At 40.7% G+C, this 16,642-nt stretch overlaps 1 non-coding gene across 1 annotated transcript; it reads left to right on the forward strand.

The window, feature by feature from the left end:
* Positions 1-5,294: 5,294 nt before the first annotated feature.
* On the forward strand, positions 5,295-5,402 carry LOC148574405 (small nucleolar RNA R71). The gene has a single exon (XR_015906454.1). It is a non-coding gene; the product is annotated as a small nucleolar RNA R71 (small nucleolar RNA).
* Positions 5,403-16,642: the final 11,240 nt, after the last annotated feature.

Consider the following 16,642-nt stretch of genomic DNA (forward strand, 5'->3'; position numbering starts at 1 on the left):
TAAATTTAGTTGGGATTTAGCGAGTTTAGCTATATTTTAATGTTAAAACCCTCTTTGGATGCTACTTAAATGTTAAAACTCTCCCTTGCCCTCTTTCTGGCGTTAAATGCCCAAAGTGGCTTGATGCTGGCATTTAACGCTAGCTGTTCCTTCTTTTTGGGTGTTGAACGCCCAGCCAGTGCCCCTGGCTGGCGTTCAACACTGGTCTTGCCACCCCTCTTGGGCATTGAATTCCCAGCCAGTACCCCCTGGCTAGTGTTCAACGCCAGATGTCCTTCCCTTTGTGGGCGTTAAATGCCCATTCTTCACCCTTTTTTGGCGTTCAATGCCAGAGAGGTGCTTCCTCCAGGGTGTTCTGCTTCTTGTTCTACATCATTCTGTCTCTGTTTAAACACTATTCATGCTCACTAACATTTTAGAAAGTGAATTAATAAAAACTAATTATGAAGGAAACTAATAAGAGAGAAATAGAAAATAACAAGCTATTGATCATTGGGTTGCCTTCCAACAAGCGCTTCTTTAATGTCTTTAGCTGGACTCACTGTACCTAACTTAGTAGCAGTGTTGAGCCTCCTGGCTAGATATCTCCTTCAAGATAATGCTTAACTCTCTGTCCATTGACAGTGAACCTGTTGTCTGGATCTTTACCTTGAAGTTCTATGTGTCCAAAAGGTGATACACTGGTAATCACATATGGTCCCTTCCAACGGGATTTGAGTTTCCCAGGGAATAATTTGAGTCTCGAATTGAAGAGCAGAACTTTTTGTCCTGGTTCAAAGACTCTGGAAGATATCTTCCTGTCATGCCATTTTCTTTCTTTTTCTTTATAGATATATGCATTTTCAAATGCAACTAGGCGGAATTCATCCAACTGATTCAGTTGGAGTAACCATTTTTCTCCTGCTGCTTTGGCATCAAGGTTGATGAATCTAGTTGCCCAATAGGCCTTATGTTCCAGTTCCACTGGCAGATAATAGGATTTTCCATACACCAATTGGTATGGTGATATTCCAATAGGGGTTTTGAAAGTTGTTCAGTATGCCCATAGAGCATCATCAAGCTTTCTAGCCCAATCCTTTCTAGAGGTGCTTACTGTCCTTTCTAGAATTTGCTTTAGTTCTCTATTTGAGACTTTAGCTTGCCTATTTATCTGAGGATAGTATGGTGTTGCCACTTTATGGCAAACTCCGTAACGGCTCAGAACAGAGTCAAGCTGTCTGTTACAGAAATGATTACCTCCATCACTAAATCAATGTCCGAGGGACACCAAACCTGCTGAAGATGTTCTTCTGGAGGAACTTCATCACTACTCTAGTGTCATTAGTGGGTGATGCTATTTCTTCAACCCATTTAGACACATAATCTACTACTACCAAGATGTAGGTGTTTGAGTATGAAGGTGGGAAGGGTCCCATGAAATCTATACCCCATACGTCAAACAACTCAATATCTAGGATTCTTTGCTGAGGCATGTCATGACCACGAGGGATATTTCCAGCCCTTTGGCAGTTGTCACAGTTACGGACAAACTCTCTAGAGTCCTTAAAGAGTGTGGCTCAGTAGAAGCCACTTTGGAGAACCTTTGTTGCTGTTTGCTTACCTCCAAAGTGTCCTCCATAGTCTGAGCCATGGCAGTGCCATAGGATTTTGTGTGCTTCTTCTTTAGACACACAACGTCGAATGATCCCATCCGAGCATCTCTTAAAGAGATATGGTTCATCCCACAAGTAGTACTTCACATCATGCATGAGTTTTCGAGCTTGCTGCCTATTGTACTCTTTAGGAATGAATCTTATAGCTTTGTAGTTTGCAATGTCTGCAAACTATGGTGCTGTCCGAATGGCAAAGAGTTGCTCATCTGGAAAGGTTTTGGTTATGTCAGTGGAGGGAAGAAAATCCCCTGCTACTGGTTCAATCCGAGATAAGTGGTTAGCCATTTAATTTTCTATCCCCTTCTGTCTCTAATCTCTATATCAAACTCTTGCAGGAGTAACACCCATCTTATAAGTCTGGGCTTAGAGTCCTGCTTGGTGAGTAGATATTTTAGAGCAGCATGGTCAGTATATATAATTACTTTAGATCCTACTAAATATGATATGAACTTGTCAATGGCATAAACTACTGCAAGTAATTCCTTTTCTGTAGTGGTATAGTTCTTTTGTGCGTCATTTAGAACATGACTGGCATAATAAATGACGTGCAGAAGCTTGTCATGTCTCTGCCCCAGAACTGCGCCAATGGCATGGTCACTGGCATCACACATCAGTTCGAATGGTAAGTCCTAATTGGGTGCAGATATGACAGGTGCCGTGACAAGCTTGGCTTTCAGGGTTTCAAAGGCATGTAGACATTCTTGGTCAAAGACAAATGGAACATCAGTGGCCAAGAGATTACACAAAGGTTTTGCAATTTTCAAAAATTCCTTTATAAACCTCCTGTAAAACCTACATGTCCCAGGAAGCTTCTGATTCCTTTGACATTAGTGGGTGGTGGTATTCGCTCAATTACCTCTACTTTAGCTTGATCCACTTCTATTCTCTTGTTCGAAATCTGATGCCCAAGGACAATTCCTTCTGTCACCATGAAGTGACATTTCTCCCAGTTTAAGGCCAAGTTTGTCTCTTGGCATCGTTTGAGAACTAGGGCCAAATGGTCAAGGCAGGATTCAAATGAATCTCCAAAGACAGAGAAGTCATCCATGAATACTTCGAGGAACTTCTCTACCATATCAGAGAAGATGGAGAGCATACATCTCTGAAAAGTGGCAGGTGCATTGCAAAGGTCAAATGGCATCTGCCTATAAGCAAACACACCATATGGACATGTGAATGCCATCTTTTCTTGATCCTGTGGATCTACTGTAATTTGATTGTAACCTGAATAGCCATCCAGAAAACAATAAAAAGCGTGCCATGCTAGTCTCTCTAGCATTGGATCAATGAATGGTAAAGGAAAATGATCCCTTCTGGTGGCGTTATTGAGCCTTCTATAGTCAATGCACATAAGCCATCCTGTAACTGTCCTTGTAGGAATCAATTCATTCTTTTCATTATGAACCACAGTCATGCCTTCCTTTTTAGGACAACTTGGACAGGGCTCACCCAGGGGCTGTCAGAGATGGGATAAATAATCCCAGCCTCCCATAATTTATTGACTTCCTTCTGTACCACTTCCTTCATGGTTGGATTCAGTCGCCTTTGTGGTTGTACCACAGGTTTGGCATCATCTTCCAACAGGATTTTGTGAATGCAACGATTTGGGCTAATGTCCTTAGGGTCACTTATAGTCCACCCAAGAGTTGTCTTATGTGCTTTTAACACTTGAATTAGTGCTTTCTCTTTCTGTGGCTCTAAGGTAGAGCTTATAATCACAGGATAGGTATCCTCATCCCCTAAAAATACATATTTTAGGGATGATGGTAATGGTTTGAACTCAAGTTTAGGAGGCTTCTCCTCTTCCTTAGGATTAATCAAAGTTTCTGGTGCACGGAATTGTGATCACACTTTTCAAAACTCCGCACAACTAACCAGCAAGTGCACTGGGTCGTCCAAGTAATACCTTACGTGAGTAAGGATCGATCCCACGGAGATTGTGGCTTGAAGCAAGCTATGGTCATCCTGTAAATCTTAGTCAGGCGGATTTAAATGGTTATGAGTTTTTGATAATTAAAAGATAAATAAAACATAAATTAAAATAAAGATACTTATGTAATTCATTGGTGGAAATTTCAGATAAGCGTTTGGAGATGCTTTGTTGCTTCTGAACCTCTGTTTTTCTATTGTCTTCATCCAACCATGCGTGCTCCCTTCAATGGCAAGCTGTATGATCCTCTCGGATAAAAAATACCAGGTACGGTTTCTGCACGGCTAATCAACTGTCAGATTTCTCGTCTCGGATGAAAAATACCAAGTATAGCTACCGCACGGCTAATCATTTGTCGGTTCTCACTAGCATCAGAATATGATCTCTCTATCCTTTTGCACACTGTCACTGTGCCCAACATTCGCGAGTTTGAAGCTCATCACAGTGATCCCTTCCCATATCCTACTCAAAATATCACAGACAAGGTTTAGACTTTCCGAATCTCAGGAATGCTACCAATTGGTTCTAGCCTATACCACGAAGATCCTAATATCGTGGACTCGGTCCGTGGATTAGAGACCCAAGAGAATATACTCCGACTGTCATCCAATGACTACGTTGAACATCATGTAGACAGCTTGTGATTGTCAGGCACGCGGATCTTGGCTAAGCGAGTAACGAAGATAGTGGGTGATTGTCATGGGTCACCCCTTTATTTTGACTTAACTGAATTAAGTACGAGAGTATATCTTGGAGAAGAAGTAAGCATGAATTGAAAGAGAAACAATAGTACTTGCATTAATTCATGAAGAACAGTAGAGCTCCACACCTTAATCTATGAGGTGTAGAAACTCCACCGTAGAAAATACATAAGAGAAAAAGGTCTATGCATGGACGAATGGCCAGCCTCCAAAACGTGAAATATGGTATAAGCTAGATGCGAATACAATAGTATAAAGAGCTATTTATACTAAACTAGTTACTAGGGATTACAGAAAATAAGTAACTAAGTGCAGAAATCCACTTCTGGGGCCCACTTGGTGTGTGCTTGGGATGAGCATTGAGCTTTACATGTGCATAGGCCTTTTCTAGAGTTAAACGCCAGCTTGGATGCCAGTTTAGGCGTTTAACTCCAGTTCTGGTGCCAGTTCTGTCGTTTTACGCCAAAAAAGGTCTCTAGTGGGCGTTTGAACGCCAGTTTGGGCCATCAAATCTCGGACAAAATATAAACTATTATACATTGTTGGAAATCCCAAGATGTCTAATTTCCAACGCAATTGAGAGCGTGCCAATTGGGCTTCTGTAGCTCCAGAAAATCCACTTCGAGTGCAGGAGGGTCAGAATCCAACAGCATCTGCAGTCCTTTCTCAGCCTCTGAATCAGACTTTTGCTTAGATCCCTCAATTTTAGCCAGAAAATACCTGAAATTACAGAAAAATACACAAACTCATAGTAAAGTCCAGAAATGTGATTTTTTGCATAAAAACTAATATAAATATAATAAAAAAATAATTAAAACATACTAAAAACTATGTAAAAACAATGCCAAAAAGGGTATACATGAACTAGTTATTTGCAACCATCTTAATGAGTTCCTGGGCTTCTGTAGGAGTTTTCTTTAGATGAAGAGATCCACCAGCAGAGTGGTCTAATGACATCTTGGACAATTCAGACAGACCATCATAGAATATACATAAGATGCTCCATTCTGAAAGCATGTCAGAAGGACACCTTCTGATCAATTGCTTGTATCTTTTCCAAGCTTCATAGAGGGATTCACCTTCCTTCTGTCTGAAGATTTGGACTTCCAATCTAAGCTTGATCAAGTTTTGAGGTGGAAAGAATTTGGCCAAGAAAGCATTGACCAACTTTTCCCAAGAGTTCAGGCTTTCTTTAGGTTGTGAGTCCAACCATATCCTAGCTCTGTCTTTTACAGCAAAGGAGAAAAGCATAAGTCTGTAGACCTCGGGATCAACCCCATTGGTCTTAACAGTATCACAGATTTGCAAGAATTCAGCTAAGAACTGATGAGGATCTTCCAATGGAAGTCCATGAAACTTGCAATTCTGCTGCATTAGAGAAACTAATTAAGGCTTAAGCTCAAAGTTGTTTGCTCCAATTACAGGAATTGAGATGCTTCTTCCATAGAAGTCAGAAGTTGGTGCAGTAAAGTCACCAAGCATCTTCCTTGCATCTCCACCATTGTTGTTGGGTTCGGCTGCCATGTCTGCTTCTTTTTCGAAAATTTCTGTAAGGTCCTCTCCAGAGTGTTGTGCTTTAGCTTCTCTTAGCTTCCTCTTCAGAGTCCTTTCAGGTTCGGGATCAGCTTCAACAAGAATGTCTTTATCCCTGTTTTTGCTCATATGAAAAAGAAGAGAATAAAAAAGAAGAAAAATCTTCTATGTCACAGTATAGAGATTTCTTTATGTGAGTGGTGCACGAATTATGAATCACACTTTTCACAACTCGTACCACTGACCAGCAAGTGCACTGGGTTGTCCAAGTAATACCTCACGTGAGTAAGGGTCGAATCCCACGGAGATTGTTGGTTTGAAGAAATCTATGGTTATCTTGTAAATCTTAGTCAGGAAGTCAATTATGTTTATCAGTTGAATTGCAAATAAACAATAGAGCATGGATTAAAGGTTACTTGTTATGCAGTAATGGAGAATATGTTGGAGTTTTGGAGATGCTTTGTCTTCTGAATCTCTGCTTTCCTCTATCTTCTTGTTCACGCACGCACGTCCTCCTATGGCAAGCTGTGTGTTGGTGGATCACCGTTGTCAATGGCTACCTTCTATCCTTCCAGTGAAAACTACGCTCACGCGCTCTGTCACAGCACGGCTAATCACCGGTTGGTTCTCGATCTGGTTGGAATAGGATTTACTATCCTTTTGCGTCTGTCACTAACGCCCAGCCTTCAGGAGTTTGAAGCTCGTCACAGTCATTCAATCCTTGAATCCTACTCGGAATACCACAGACAAGGTTTAGACTTTCCGGATTCTCATGAATGCCGCCATCAGTTCTAGCTTATACCACGGAGATTCTGATTAAGGAATCTAAGAGATATTCATTCAATCGTATATATAACGGAGGTGGTTGTCAGGCACACGTTCATAATTTGAGGAAGGTAATGAGTGTCACAGATCATCACCTCCATCACAGTTAAGCGCGAATGAACATCTTAGATAGGAACAAGCGTGTTTGAATGGAAAACAGAAATACTTGCATTAATTCATCAGCAGAGCTCCTCACCCCCAACAATGGGGTTTAGAGACTCATGCCATCAGAGAATACAAAGTTTAGATCTAAAAATGTCATGAGATACAAAATAAGTCTCTAAAAGTTGTTTAAATACTAAACTAGTAGCCTAGGGTTACAAAATATGAGTAGACTATGATGGATGATGCAGAGATCCACTTCTGGGGCCCACTTGGTGTGTGCTGGGCTGAGACTTAAGCAATTCACGTGCAGAGGCCATTTGTGGAGTTGAACGCCAGTTTTTATGCTAGTTTGGGCGTTCAACTCCAGCTTTTGACCCTTTTCTGGCGCTGGACGCCAGAATTGGGCAGAGAACTGGCGTTGAACACCAGTTTACGTCATCTATCATTGTGCAAAGTATGGACTATTATATATTGCTGGAAAGCCCTGGATGTCTACTTTCCAACGCAATTGGAAGCATGCCATTTCGAGTTCTGTAGCTCCAGAAAATCCACTTTGAGTGCAGGGAGGTCAGAATCCAACAGCATCAGCAGTCCTTTTTCAGCCTGAATCAGATTTTTGCTCAGCTCCTTCAATTTCAGCCAGAAAAATACCTGAAATTACAGAAAAACACACAACTCATAGTAAAGTCCAGAAATATAAATTTTTCCTATAAACTAATAAAAATAGACTAAAAACTAACTAAAACATACTCAAAACTATATGAAATTATCCCCAAAAAGCGTATAAAATATCCGCTCATCACAACACCAAACTTAAACTGTTGCTTGTCCTCAAGCAACTAGATAAATAAAATAGAAGACTAATAGGTTGAGAAGCAATAATATCTCAGAGTTTTTGATTGAAGCTCAGATTCTAATTAGATGAGCGGGATTAGTAGCTTTTTGCTTCTGAACAGTTTTGGCATCTCACTTTATCCATTGAAGCTCAGAGTGATTGGCATCTATAGGAACTTAGAATTCAGATAGTGTTATTGATTCTCTTAGTTCAGTGTGATGATTCTTGAACACAGCTTCTTTATGAGTCTTGGCTGTGGCCCTAAGCACTTTGTTTTCCAGTATTACCACCGGATACATAAATGCCACAGACACATAACTGGGTGAACCTTTTCAGATTGTGACTCAGCTTTGCTAAAGTCCCCAATTAGAGGTGTCCAGAGTTCTTAAGCACACTCTTCTTTTTGCTTTGGACCTTGACTTTAACCACTCAGTCTCAAGTTTTCACTTGACACCTTCACGCCACAAGCACATGGTTAGGGACAGCTTGGTTTAGCCACTTAGACCAGGATTTTAGTCCTTTAGGCCCTCCTATCCACTGATGCTCAAAGCCTTGGGATCCTTTTCATTTGCCCTTGCCTTTTGGTTTTAAGGGTCATTGGCTTTTTCTGCTTACTTTTTTTTTTTTGCAAGCTTTGTTCTTTGCTGTTTTTTCTTGCTTCAAGAATCATTTTTATGATTTTTCAGATTATCAATAACATGTCTCATGTTCATCATTCTTTCAAGAGCCAACATATTTAACAGTCTTAAACAACAAATTCAAAAGACATATGCACTGTTCAAGCATTCATTCAGAAGACAGAAAGCATTTCCACCACATTTAACTAATTAGAATTTCTCTTATTAAAACTCGAAATTTTATTGCCTCTTATTCAAAAGATCTACTACTTTATTCATGTTTGCTGATGATGAGAAAAATAAACTATAGCTTAATTGGAGATAAAATCAAAATAGATACTAATTACTACTATATGACTTCTAATGTAAACTTTTATAAGGACACTGTCACAGAGTTAAGACAGAAATTGGAAATTAACAACCTTTATTCTAGGGGCACGGGGGTTCCTCTGATCCTTGGGGTGCTTGGTCCTACAAGAGAAGACTTTTGGCACTTCAATTCCCTTAAGTCACGCCCCTGCTCCTCTTGTTCTTTAAACATATAGGTCAGCATTTGACTGTGTTCCTTCTGTTCTTTTATTATTTGCTCCATAGCTTCCCGTATCTTGGTAACGGACGTCTCAAGATACTCCCAGTATTCAGCTTGAGGGATCTCTGGGAGGAATTCCTGTGCTCTTTTCTTGATGGGATCCTCCTGTGCTTGTTGTTTTTCCATTGATGCTTTGGTGATTGGCTTTTCAATTAGGATATATTCAGTTATTCCCATCCTTACTCCAGCGTCCTTGCAGAGTAGAGAAATCACGCTTGGATAAGCCAATCTGGCCTCTTTTGAATTTTTGTTAGCAATCTTGTAGAGTTCAGTTGAAATCAGCTGATGAACCTCCACTTCCTTCCCCATCATGATGCAATGGATCATCACTGCTCTTTTAACTGTGACTTCAGAGCGGTTGCTAGTGGGCAACAGAGAACGCCCAATGAAGTCCAGCCATCCTCTGGCGACTGGTTTGAGATCCTCTCTCTTGAGTTGATTTGGGACACCCTTTGTGTTGGTGGTCCACCTGGCTCCAGGGATACATATGTCCTCTAGAATTTTATCCAGGTCAATGTCTGCTCTCATCATCCTCCTGTTGAAGGAGTCTAGATCATCCTTTAGTTGAGGTAGCTTTAAGATCTCTCTGATCTTGTCAGGGATGGTATGAACAATCTTCCCTCTGACCATGGTCCGAAATTCATAGAAGGCAGTTCCAGATAGTTTTTGCTTGTCAGTCTGCCACATATTAGCATAGAACTCCTGGACCATGTTCCTTCCCACTTTCGTTTCAGGATTAGCTAGGACTTCCCAGTTCCTGATTCGAATTTGCTCCTAGATCTCCGGATATTCATCTTCTTTCAGATCGAATCTAACTTCCGAGATCACTGATCTCAGACCCATTACTTTAAGATAATGGTCTGAATGTTCTTTAGATAAGAACTTCCCTTGATTCCAAAGTAGTTTTAGAATGCTCTCTTTCTTGCCTCTTGGAGTGGGTTGTTTTCCTTTAGGAGCCATGATCTTAGTGATCTCGGATAAACACACCAAACTTAGAGGTTTGCTTGTCCTCAAGCAAAAGAAAAGAAAGAAGAGGGGTAGAAGGAGAGCTAGGGGCAATTGTTGATGGAGGAGGAGGGAGGCCGAACCCAAATTTAAAGGGATGGGGGGTGGGTTTTCGAAAAATTGGAAAAGATAAGATAAGAGGACTGAGTTGAAAAAAGATAAGATAGAAGATATAGTTTAATTTTGAAAAGATATGATAGATTTTTGAAAAAGATAAATCTGAATTTTGAAAAAGATAATATGGAGATTTGAAAAAGATATAGATTAGTTGAAAAGATTTTTGAGTGAAAAAGATAGATTTGTTTTCAGAAAAGATTTGAAAAGAGTTGGATTGAATTTGGAAAGATGGATTTTTAGAAATTAAGGATTTTAGAAATCAGGGTTCTTGACATGTTCATGTAAAAATCATGCATTGAAGCATAAAATTTGAAATTAAAATGGAAATACGTGTGGGAAAAATAAATTTGGCTCCTCCCTGTCTTCCTGGCGTTTGAACGCCCAAACACTGCCTATTTTGGGCGTTCAGCGCCCAATTGCTGCTCTCCTGGGCGTTCAACGCCCAGCTGCTGCCATTACTGGCGTTCAACGCCCAGTGGGTGCCCCTTTCTGGCGTTGAACGCCCAGCTGCTACAATCACTGGCGTTCAGCGCCCAGTGGATGCCCATTTTGGGCGTTGAACGCCCAAAATGCTCTTTTACTGGCATTTTCTTGCCAGTGAGATCTTTTTCTCTGTTTTGTGTGCCGAGGTCTTCTGTAAATGATTATTTACCTTATTATCAATGAAATTTATATAAACAAATAAAAATAAAAATAGAAATAGGGCAAAATGCTTAGAGGATTGTTGCCCCATGGCTGGGTTGCCTCCCAGCAAGCGCTTCTTTATTGTCTTTAGCTGGACCTTGCTGAGCTTTTAATCTAGCTTCAGCCTTGAGCATTCTTGCTCGATGTTGCCTTCAAGATAATGCTTGATTCTCTGTCCATTGACAATGAACTTCTTATCAGAATCAATATCTTGAAGCTCCACATAACCATATGGTGACACACTTGTAATCACGTATGGTCCCCTCCACCGGGATTTCAGTTTCCCGGGGAATAGCCTGAGTCTAGAGTTAAACAACAGGACCTTTTGTCCTGGTTCAAAGATTCTAGATGACAGCTTTCTGTCATGCCATTTTTTTTATTTTTCTTTATAAAGCTTGGCATTTTCGAAAGCTGTGAATCTGAATTCCTCTAGCTCATTTAACTGGAGCAATCGTTTTTCTCCTGCTAATTTGGCATCAAAGTTTAGGAATCTGGTTGCCCAGTAGGCCTTATGTTCCAGTTCCACGGGCAGGTGACATGCCTTACCATACACGAGTTGGTATGGAGATGTCCCTATGGGGGTCTTGAATGCTGTCCTGTAAGCCCACAGAGCATCATCCAGGCTCCGTGCCCAATCCTTTCTACGGGTATTTACTGTCCATTCCAGGATTCTCTTTAATTCTCTGTTAGAGACTTCAGCTTGCCCATTGGTTTGTGGATGATATGGAGTGGCCACCTTGTGGCGAATTCCATACCGAACCATGGCAGAGTAAAGCTGTTTATTGCAAAAGTGAGTGCCCCCATCACTGATTAGTACTCTAGGGACACCAAACCTGCTAAAGATATGTTTTTGGAGGAACTTCAGCACTGTTTTAGTATCATTGGTGGGTGTGGCAATAGCCTCAACCCATTTTGATACATAGTCAACTGCCACCAGAATATAAGTGTTTGAGTATGATGGTGGGAAAGGTCCCATGAAGTCAATTCCCCATACGTCAAACAACTCAATTTCCAAGATTCCTTATTGAGGCATGGCGTAACCATGAGGCAGATTACCAGCTCTTTGGCAACTGTCACAATTACGTACAAACTCTCGGGAATCTTTATAGAGTGTGGGCCAATAGAAGCCACATTGGAGGACCTTGGTGGCTGTTCGCTCACCTCCGAAATGGCCTCTATATTGAGATCCATGGCAATGCCACAGGATCCTCTGTGCTTCTTCTCTAGGCACACACCTACGGATAATTCCGTCTGCACATCTCTTAAAGAGATAAGGTTCATCCCACAAGTAGTACTTTGCATTAGTAATTAATTTCTTCTTTTGTATCCTGTTGTACTCCTTAGGTATGAACCTTGCAGCTTTATAGTTTGCAATATCGGCAAACCATGGTGCTTCCTGAATGGCGAATAAATTCTCATCAGGAAACGTCTCAGAGATCTCAAGAGAAGGGAGGGACGTCCCTTCCATTGGCTCTATCCGGGACAGATGATCAGCCACTTGGTTCTCTGTCCCTTTTCTGTCTCTTATTTCTATATCAAACTCTTGCAGAAGCAATACCCATCTGATGAGCCTGGGTTTTGAATCCTGCTTTGTGAGTAGATATTTGAGAGCAGCATGGTCAGTATACACAATCACTTTTGATCCTACTAAGTATGATCTGAACTTGTCAATGGCGTAAACCACTGCAAGTAGTTCTTTTTCTGTGGTTGTGTAATTTTTCTGGGCATCATTTAGAACGCGACTGGCATAATAAATGACATGCAGAAGCTTGTCATGCCTCTGTCCCAATACTGCACCAATGGCATGATCACTGGCATCACACATCAGCTCAAATGGTAATGTCCAGTCTGGTGCAGAAATGACTGGTGCTGTGACCAGCTTAGCTTTCAGCGTTTCAAACGCCTGCAGGCACTTTGTGTCAAACACAAATGGCGTGTCAGCAGCTAGCAGATTGCTTAGAGGTTTTGTGATTTTTGAAAAATCCTTTATAAACCTCCTATAGAATCCTGCATGCCCCAGAAAGCTTCTGATTGCCTTAACATTGGCAGGTGGTGGTAATTTTTCAATTACCTATATTTTTGCTTGATCCACCTCTATTCCCTTGTTTGAGATTTTATGCCCAAGAACAATTCCTTCAGTCACCATGAAGTGACACTTTTCCCAGTTTAAAACTAGGTTGGTCTCTTGGCATCTTTTCAGAACAAGTTTCAGGTGATCAAGACAAGAGCTGAATGAGTCTCCGTATACTGAGAAGTCATCCATGAAGACTTCCAGAAATTTTTCCACCATGTCAGAGAAAATAGAGAGCATGCATCTCTGGAAGGTTGCAGGCACATTACATAGCCCAAATGGCATCCTTCTATAAGCAAACACTCCGGATGGACATGTGAATGCTGTTTTCTCTTGATCCTGGGGATCTACTGCAATCTGGTTATAGCCTGAGTAGCCATCCAAAAAGCAGTAATAATCATGACCTGCTAGTCTTTCTAGCATCTAGTCTATGAATGGTAAAGGAAAATGATCCTTTCTGGTGGCTGTATTGAGCCTTCTGTAGTCAATACACATGCGCCACCCCGTAACTGTTCTTGTAGGAACCAGTTCATTTTTTTCATTATGAATCACTGTCATGCCTCCCTTTTTTGGAACGACTTGAACAGGGCTCACCCAGGGGCTATCAGAAATAGGATAAATAATCCCAGCCTCTAGTAACTGATGCCAAGGCATCTTAGGCTAGTTTCACTAGCATTTTTCTGTTAGTTTTAGTTGTTTTATGCATTTTCTTGAGCTTAAAGTAACCAAGAATGGTTAAATGAATAACAAAGCAATGAACCATCCAAACAGTATGATTTTGATGCAAATTCCATGAGTTTTAGTTATATTACTTGAATGCTATGAATGGAAGAATTCTCATGAAATTTTGCAAGACTTTGATGCAATTGTTTGGATGATTTCAGGAAAGAAGAGGCTAGGCAAGGAAGCAACAAAATCAATAAAGGAAGCTTGAATATCACATGTGGAGTTTAAGTTCCAGTTTAAGCTTAAACTGGAACTTAAACTACCAAGCCATATAATGCTGGAAATGGCGTTTAAGTTCCAGTTTAAGCCTAAACTGGAGCTTAAACGCCAGAATCATGAAGGTTAAGAAATGCTGAAACTGAAGTTTAACCTCCAATTTAACCTTAAACTGGAGGTTAAACGCCAGAATGAGAATGCCACTCAGGAAGCATTTCCACGTTTAACCTCCAGTTTAACCTTAAACTGGAGGTTAAACGCCAGAAATGGGAAACGCACCAGGGAGCCATTTCCACGTTTAAGCTCCAGTTTAACCTTAAACTGGAGCTTAAACGTGTTCGACCAAGTTTTCTCCTCCAGGGTTGCTTTCTCCATTTCCACGTTTAAGCTCCAGTTTAACCTTAAACTGGAGCTTAAACGTGTTCGACACCTCCAGGGCTACCTTTCTCAGCTTCCACGTTTAAGCTCCAGTTTAACCTTAAACTGGAGCTTAAACGTGTTCGACACCTCCAGGGCTACCTTTCTCAGCTTCCACGTTTAAGCTCCAGTTTAACCTTAAACTGGAGCTTAAACGTGTTCGACCTCCCAGATGGCTTTCTCTATTTCCACGTTTAAGCTCCAGTTTAACCTTAAACTGGAGCTTAAACGTGTTCGACCTCCAGGGCTGCCTTTCCTATCTCCACGTTTAAGCTTCAGTTTAACCTTAAACTGAAGCTTAAACGTGTTCGACTAAGTTACCCTCCAGGCTGCCTTCTTCCATTTCCACGTTTAAGCTTCAGTTTAACCTTAAACTGAAGCTTAAACGTGCTTCCACAAAAGGCATCACTGGAAGTGTCTGGCGTTTAAGCTGCAGTTTAAGCTTAAACTGCAACTTAAACGCCACTCTTGGAAAAGGTTTCTGGGCCAAAAATATTGCGATTTAAGTTAGTATTTGAGCACAAACATTAACTTAAACTTACTCTGGTATGAAACCCAATTGAATATCATGGTTTATGGGATTGGGCCTGAAGGATTGATGAGTCTGAAATTTCAATTTGTTGAGTCATGTGTCATTATTTGATTATCACTAAGTTGGCTCAATGAATGTTACAGAATTTGGATCAGCAGCCTCATCAAGATTATGGATCATAAACCCAAGGCAAAAGGAAAGCAGGGAGAGGCCTCAAAGCCCAAGAAACACAACAGAAGCTCAATATAGAAAGTGTATAAATAGGATAGAATTTAAGTTAGGAGAAACTTTTGATCTTTTCATTTTGGCTAGTTTTCATATCTTTGTAATTGAATTCAGAGCTATGACTCACTAAACCCCCTTTCATTCGGTTAGGGAGCTCTATTGTAATTCAATGAATCAATAATAGTTTATCTTCTTCTTCAATCTTTTCTCTTGAATTTTGTTAGAAAGCTTCTCGATCTAATTCCATTGGGTAGTTGTCTTGGGAAAGAAACTACCCATAATTGGAATCCTTCGGAACCTTGGGAAAGGAATGGAGGATTCATGCTAGAGAAGCTTTCTCACAGTGAATTGGATTGGGGTTTGGATGGATATTGTGACATGTAATCCTACCAAATTGTGGTTCATGAAACTGTGTGGTAAAATCAGTGATCGAGCATCATCTCTTCTTATGAACATTTAAACCAAGGGATTGGGAATTTGTTTGTTTTTAGAGAGAATTGGTGAGCCAAGGGATTGGGATCCAATCATATAAGATTGCCAAGCAAAATTCAATGAACGCATTGGTTGAGGAAGAGATAAACATGTTTTGATTCGGAGATCTCAATATCTCCTATAACCCAATGAATTCCCCATTTCTGATTTCCACTTTCTCTTTACATTCTGCAACTCAATTCATGCAATCACCCCCATTCCCTTTTAATTTCAGCAATTTAGCTTCTGCTCTTTAATTCATGCAATTTAAGATTCCGCCATTTCAATTTCTTGTCATTTACGTTTCCCGCCAATTTTACATTCCGCAATTCTCATCTAATTTTTTATTCCGCTCAACTAGAACATACTTCTAATCCGAATTGCTCACTCAACCAATCCTTGTGGGATTCGACCTCACTCTATTGTGAGTTTTTACTTGACGATAACCGGTGCACTTGCCGGAAGGAATTTTGCCGATCGTGCAATTTCCTAAATCGTAGCATAACAAGTTTATGCGCATCAAGTTTATGGCGCCGTTGCCGGGGATTGGTTTTCGATTGACAATTCTCAAATTGGAAGTTAACTAGATTGAGCATTTTTTTTTGTTTTGATTAATTCAGTACAAGTTACTTGTTGAATTTTAATTTCTGCACTCTGTTACATGCTTTCTTTCTTTATGCCTTTAAATTCAAGCAACTAACTCACTGACTCACTAACTGTTTGAATTAATTCCTCAACTGCTCTGACCATACTCTTCCATTAACCAAGAGTATTTCACTTGTTTGTTGCCTGTGCTGTGTTCTTGTATGACAGGTAGGAGAGGAGAGACATCAACTCCTCCATATACCGAACCAGAGAGGACCCTTCATAGACTTAGAAGGGAAGCAAGAGGGAAGAGAGTACTGGGAGAAGAGGAATCTGAAGGACAATCTGAGGACAATTTTGAGGAAGCTTTAGATCTCAACATGGATAGAGAAGTTCACAACCATGAGAGAGCTGATGGAAACAATGCCATTCCTGAGAGGAGGGTTCTTAGTTCATACATAAACCCAACCTCTGGGAATTGTGGTAGCAGCATCCAGAAACCACCCATTCAGGCCAACAATTTTGAGCTCAAACCACAGCTAATATCACTTGTGGAGAATCATTGTTCATTTGGTGGAAGTGCTAATGAAGACCCAAACCAACATCTCACAAAATTTCTGAGAATTTGCGACACTGTGAAGTCCAATGGAGTCCAGGAAGATGCCTATAAACTGCTTTTGTTCCCATTTTCACTTAGGGACAAGGCAGCTAAGTGGCTGGAATCATTCCCAAGGGGGAGCCTAACAACATGGGACGAGGTGGAAAGCAAGTTTCTGGCACGTTTCTACCCCCCACAAAAGGTCAAT

Source organism: Arachis ipaensis, chromosome B2 (assembly GCF_059453495.1).
Source record: "Arachis ipaensis isolate K30076 ecotype BB chromosome B2, ASM5945349v1, whole genome shotgun sequence".
In the NCBI taxonomy this organism is placed as follows: Eukaryota; Viridiplantae; Streptophyta; class Magnoliopsida; order Fabales; family Fabaceae; genus Arachis; species Arachis ipaensis.